The following is a 7,041-nucleotide window of genomic DNA, read 5'->3' as shown; positions in this document are numbered from 1 at the left end:
ATAAATTTCGTAAAATCAAAACCAAATTCATAATTGTTCTCTACCTTACATTGTCGAATACGCGATTATTTAAAATTCTATCTGGTTGACGTCACGACGACCAAAGTGACGATTAATTACAATTTATTTTACGTTAACGATACGCCGCTTACATTGCAATAAAAAAATTAAAAAAAATGTTTAAACGGAGGAAAAAAAATACCGGAATTATAAAAGAATATCTGTACTTGACATTTAAATTGATTTCAAAAATATGAACAGTTCCTCCCATAAAAAAAAGGGGAAAAAATTCTTATTTCAATTTTAAATTATAAATACCTCTGGATTTTAATAAACAGACAGAATGTTAATTATGATAAAAATTTCGAAACGATATCGAAAAAATAATAAAAACGAATACGCTTTGGGGATTTAAAATGCCGATCCCGAACCACCCTTCTCGGATATTTTTGCTAGTCGTATCGATCTATTTAATGCACTTGGAATTCACCAAGTTTCTAAATATTTGAGAAGGATATTTTCGGGATGTTTTACTATCTCCAGATATCGGAGAAGGCGTATGTTCTCCTCTATACTTACGTAATAAAGATCCGGATAGAATATCATTTTATTCAACGCGTGTATCCCAATCGGCAAATGAACTATCCTTTACGATTACTCGTCACGTAAACTTTTTAAATTATTTTAAATCGGAAAAAAATATAACAAAACGCGATTAAATCAGTTCAATAATAAACGAGACAAGATTTTTAACTAGTTTGAATTTTTTTTTTCCCCCTTTTTTTCCGTTCCCGTTTATCTCGTCGTGTTTAGCGTACGTATATGTAATATTAGACAAGTTTACAATAAATCAGCGATCGAGATTGCCTTATCGAAAACTATTTTAATATTGAAACACGAGAATAATTTGGACATTGTAATGCATTCCTAAACAAAATTCTTCTTTTTTAAAGGTTCTGCCGTCGCTAACAAAAGGTCTGTTTCCTTCATATCCCGATTAATATCGAACTAGTAGAATGATGGATGCTTGTAATTTACGTACGGATTGCCCTTTCGGATATTCGATTTTTCGTCAGAGAACGGACGAAAGAGGAATAAAGTGAAGAAAGAAACCGACTGGATTGTTTACAAGAAACAGAAAAACGAAATAACCGAATTAAGAGTGTCATTTAAAACACTATCCGCGGCAGATGTCAACACTTGAAGACAGACGTTGATAACTAAAAACCTTTTCATTTTTTTTTCTACACACGAATTCAAAAAAAAATAATAATAATATGTAGACCTATTATATTAAGGAGAGAAAAAAAAAATACTTAAAATATTATCATCTCTTTTAAAGTTCAAGCTCAATTATGATAATTTCATTTTTTCCCCCCTTCTTCTTCTATTTTCCTCCACAATAAAATTAATCAGAATAATGCGAATGTGCCATTCAATCATCCGTCGGATTTTGCAATTCAATGACTTTCGAGTATCATCTGCAGTACCAATAGCCGCCAACATCCCAAAGACAGATGGCGTTGATGTCTTTTCATCGTCTGATTGGACAGAAGAAAAAATAATCGCGTGTCTGTTACAGTAAATTATCTTTGTTTTAGAAATCCAATAGACTAATCCTCTCACTAATGGCGATAAATCTACTGTAATCGACCCCGACAGACTTGGCCTCGACCTGAAGTACTATTAAAGAAGCAGAAAAAGTAGCAGATTTTGGAGACTAATTTTAATTAGAGAATAAAAAAAATTGAAAAAAATATATAATCTGTTGCACTGTTATAGTAGCTGATATTTTTTTTTCAANAATAATATGTAGACCTATTATATTAAGGAGAGAAAAAAAAAATACTTAAAATATTATCATCTCTTTTAAAGTTCAAGCTCAATTATGATAATTTCATTTTTTCCCCCCTTCTTCTTCTATTTTCCTCCACAATAAAATTAATCAGAATAATGCGAATGTGCCATTCAATCATCCGTCGGATTTTGCAATTCAATGACTTTCGAGTATCATCTGCAGTACCAATAGCCGCCAACATCCCAAAGACAGATGGCGTTGATGTCTTTTCATCGTCTGATTGGACAGAAGAAAAAATAATCGCGTGTCTGTTACAGTAAATTATCTTTGTTTTAGAAATCCAATAGACTAATCCTCTCACTAATGGCGATAAATCTACTGTAATCGACCCCGACAGACTTGGCCTCGACCTGAAGTACTATTAAAGAAGCAGAAAAAGTAGCAGATTTTGGAGACTAATTTTAATTAGAGAATAAAAAAAATTGAAAAAAATATATAATCTGTTGCACTGTTATAGTAGCTGATATTTTTTTTTCAAATGACATCATCTGTGCCCAGACAAATGGTTGCGTATAATTTTTTTTTTTTTCGTAATTCTGTAAACGATTATTGAAAAATATTATTGCTAATAAATTTCCTTGTTAGAAGTTAATAAAGATAAATTTGGCACAGCACGGGTTACAAGTGTAATGTGGGTCATGACGTCTGTCAAAAATGACAGTGTCATTAGTAAGCCGGCGACAATGCTACATCCTCGTTAGTTTCGCTATAATGTCGGTATCTGCTGTTGACAGAACAAATCACTTCTCCACGTGTAACAATAAAAAGAGGAGTTTCTTTTATCATAATTCTTTGTTTGGCAATTCTATTTAAAGAAATAATTTATCGTGTACGCGAGTCACAAAACTTCGAGATTTTAATAAATTATAAATGAAACATAGCGGAGTCGATTACTTTTCGTGTCTCGGGTGTATTCTATATTAATTTCGTGTATCAGCTATTTACACGTAAGTTTTAAATTTTTAAAAATTAAAAGATTTGAATTTTAGATAGATTTATAATGTTTCTTTCCATTTCGTTAGACGATTAAACTGCCACAGTTATTAAGAAAAGCGAAGGAAAATAAAGCAACAGAAAAAAAAAAGATCGATATCCCTAACACAAATTTGTCGTGTCGCCATCTATTGACTATCTATTTAGATTTTGCTAAATAAACAATAATGGTATTGTTGGCGCGACGAACCGTATAATAAACCTAAGCGAGAGACCAAACAATACTCTAAATGCCATTTTTGCAAATCACCAATAAGAAATGGGATTTCGGACTAAAAATCAGTTGCAGCATTATTTGATGTGGGCGGGACATTCTCTGACGATCTCGCCATCAATTGGACTCCACCCTTCCTTATTAGCCCTTCATCAATTTATAAATTGGTCCAGAAGTCATCGCCCAACTAGCTTTAAAAGAAGATTCGAATTCCAGAATACCGGCAAGAGAAGAAGAAGAAGAAGAAGGGAAAAAAAGAAGTAAATGTATTTAATAGAGGGAATTTTGAAAGAAGCATCGAGATTTATGCGAAGCTTTCCATTAATTATATTCCCTTTTCGTAGAAAGCATATTTTTTTATACCCTCGGCGATCAAGTATTGATGAATACCGAATGACGTCATGGCACGTTGTAAGACGATAAATTATTCGTGCCGCATTTGAATATGTCGATATTCGATGCTTACGATAAATATTTAAATATCAAAAGGGATACGGGACGAAGAATCTGACTGGATTGCCTCGGAAGCAAATGGGTAATTGATATCTCGAATTGTCTAGATAGAGTATGGATCGCTTTTATTATTCTGTTATTTCTTGTTATTTTCTTTTCCGATACTTTATTATAGAAAGTATTCTTGCCACCGTCGTTCTCTCGCAAATATATTCTTTCCACTTTATCTATGCGAATTTAATATTAAACTGACATTAAATCCTAACATCTTCTCTCGTTTGCTACAGTTTCATTCTGTTTCCGGCATCCGATACATAATAAAGAATTGACAAATATACTCCTGCAGATTTTTATGCCTTTATTTTTGCGTGGGGCCGAGTTTTCTTTATCCATTGCGGAATCGTATTTTATCGTTGGGTGCATTGTAGAAAACTCCGCCACTCCAGAATCTCCCGGTTAAATAAAACTAAATGCCATCTGCCGACGAAAGTAAACATTACGATCCACTATAACGGATCGAATTTATTTTTCGCAAACAGCCACGGTCCCTTTTGACCATTTTTTGATATATTAGAAAAATTTTCGGACAAATTTTCTATTGGAAAAGTAAGTTTCCAACTCGGAATTACACATTCTAGATACGGAGGTTGCTGGAACATCCATTGATAACAGAGTACGACCATCTGATTGTCGTTTTCTGCGACTCTTATCTCTCCTCCGCCCAACCGCTACCGATAAATATCTGAATGACAACTATAATAATGATGACGTGTGATACTTACACCGTTTGGGAATTTCAGAAAAGAAAGCGAATTTTCGTCACCTCTATTTTAACTAATGAGTCCTGCAAGGTCCTTCCCCCGAAAACTGGAATTTCGTATGGAGACAATTTACGGCCACCTACTCGATTTATTTTAAATAAACGCGCTTCTTTGGCCGGCCGTAGAGGATTCCATTAAAGAATAAATAAATGTGCTACCTTTAATGAATCCTGCAGATGCGTGAGAACTAACTATACACTAACACATTCTCTATTAATACATGTTACTCTTAAACACAAAAGAGTGTTAATGGAGAAATAATTATGTTGAACACGAAAGGATTCTTTTGCATAAATTTTGATCGGTTTTTGTCTGGCGTAGAAAATACTTCGGATCTTTTACTTTATCCCCGCTTTTATTTTTATTAAATTAATATCGAATTTTATACTTAGTCGAAAATTAATTAACCGATCGTTTCATATATATTTTTTTTCACTTTTTAACAAAGTTGTTGGAATTTTATAAAAGAGGAGTCGGTGTAAAAAAGTTTTGTCAGTTAATTCTAGGACAGACACACGGGGATATTAACCCGTAACGTTGTAAAACAGAGTGAAAGTAATTAAAAATAAAATAAAGATATTAACTGGATTGAAATTTTCAACTGATAGGTAGGTAATTAATGCTAGGATTATGATAAAACAATAACGTCTTTGCCAATGAAATGATGATTTCTCCCCCTGCGAAATATATTTACTGCGTGATAAAATATCATTTAAAATGCTTAGTTCAGTTTTTAAAATGATTTTAAATTACTTTCTTGATTTATAATGAAAAAATAATAATAACGATAACGCCAAATTTTTCTTTTCGTTGAAAGTTTATCGATTTGTGCCGGGTTCACATTTATAATTTTAATTAATTTCTAATATTAGAAAACGAAAAAAGCAATAACATTTTTTTTTATATTTTATTTTTGAAATTCTTCCATTAAGATGATGGAAGTTATAAATAAATATGACAAATTTTGAAACGATTGCCAGAAAAATCGTACGGAAGATTTAATTGAAAAATGATTAAATTCAATCTTTTCCCTTGTGGATTTTAAGAAGTTTATTGTACTTTATCTTATAGATCAATCTATTTATTCAATAATTAATAATCAAACTACTGTACACGAGTTCTTGATATAGTTAATGAAGAATTTAAGTTTTAATTAAATATTACAATGATATCGGTTTTTATAATATCTCTTATAGCATATATTTTAAGCGTTTAAAAAATCATATGTAAATATTAGATTTTTATTCAGAGTTTTGATATTTTTTAAAAATTAAAAAAAAAACGGCGATTTATGTACAGGATATAGCCATTTAAGGAAGATAAAAAGTAATGTTTGTAAGAAAAATCAAATTTCATATATGGACTATTCTTCTTTTTTTTAATAACTGCTAGAAATGTGCAAAAGTATCAAATTACATTTTCTAAAAAGTAAGTTTCTCTCAAGCTTGAAAACAATGTAATAAAATGATTTATTTTTCGAAGAAAAAAGCAGTCATTCGGAAAGACTGATCCATCGACTTATTCATCTCCAGAGATTGACCAAAAAACGTCTTTCCTCAGCATCAATCGTAAAAATCTGCATCAAATGAATCATTTTAAAAGCAGTGGGAAGCTGCTATTCAACCTTTAAAGAATGGATTCCAACAAAGTCTTGGTGGCAGTCGTAATTGTCTTTGCAAAGCCTCGTTAGTCTTTAAACCCGACGAGAAATGGCAGGTTGCGAACCTAAAGTTACCTCGTCCTCTACTATGCAAAGATGTTTGTGACGAGAAAAACCTTATTTAGATTTTTCTCTTTTAAAACTTTCGAATTTAATAGGCAGGGGTTTTTCAAAGCAGAACTCCCGAGGAAGAAATTTATATACACGTTTAATAGAATATTACGATTCCCGGGAATGTGTAATAAAAATAATTCAAAAGGTTTTGCGGTCACGTGGCTTTTTTTCCTTTCTACATTAAAATGTAAAGTTTAAAGCGACGGACAGAGCCGTATATATATATATATTTTCAAAAGGCTCGAGATCTTCCAGGTGCCAAAGGCAAACTCGGAAACTATAATTCTAAATCTGAAAGCAGTTTAATTTTATTATCATTTAATTTGCATTTTTTATAACTCCATAGAAGAGGACTCACATCAAAGAAAATTGTATCGCTTTGAAGTATCTTTAGATTTGATAAAGATTGGGAAGAGCAACCACAATTTACATACAATTAGTGTTAAAAAATTACGTCTTACTTGTTAGTTATTTAAAAATCGAATGACTTCCATCAAAGTGCCGACTTTAACTTTAAGGAATTTTACAAAGGTAAAGGAATTAATCATTGATATATTTATTTAAGAATTATTAAAATAGATGGCAACGAATTTAACGTTTTAGTTGAAAAGAGGAGGAAAATTGAATTGAGAAAAATTTAATCGCCGTATGCTAATTTTCAGACCAAAGTTTTACGCTTCGATAGAAATGTAAAATTTATTTATTTTATTAATTTGGAATAAACACAATGACTATTCTTCGGCTCTTTTTTTTTTTAAACTGGAATTTTCCAAAAAAAGGAAAGAAGAAGAAGAAAAAATAAACACAGAATACTTTGGCCAAATTAAAATCTTTTGAAGTTAAAAGCATTGTATTATTTACAATAAAATTTATAACAAAATTACGAGTAAATATTTAAATTTTTAATCAACTCATTGGAAAATCCATG

At 31.3% G+C, this 7,041-nt stretch overlaps 1 long non-coding RNA gene across 1 annotated transcript; it reads left to right on the top strand.

Moving 5' to 3' along the window:
- Nucleotides 1-2,902: 2,902 nt before the first annotated feature.
- LOC111616215 lies at nucleotides 2,903-6,879 on the top strand. The gene is made up of 4 exons (XR_002755210.1): nucleotides 2,903-3,325; nucleotides 3,410-3,600; nucleotides 6,460-6,644; nucleotides 6,717-6,879. It is a non-coding gene; the product is annotated as an uncharacterized LOC111616215 (long non-coding RNA).
- The last annotated feature ends 162 nt before the right edge of the window (nucleotides 6,880-7,041 follow it).

Source organism: Centruroides sculpturatus, unplaced genomic scaffold, assembly GCF_000671375.1.
Source record: "Centruroides sculpturatus isolate CEXI.00-Female unplaced genomic scaffold, Cexi_2.0 scaffold3071, whole genome shotgun sequence".
Lineage (NCBI taxonomy): Eukaryota > Metazoa > Arthropoda > Arachnida > Scorpiones > Buthidae > Centruroides > Centruroides sculpturatus.
This window is presented reverse-complemented; position numbering and strand designations above follow the sequence as displayed.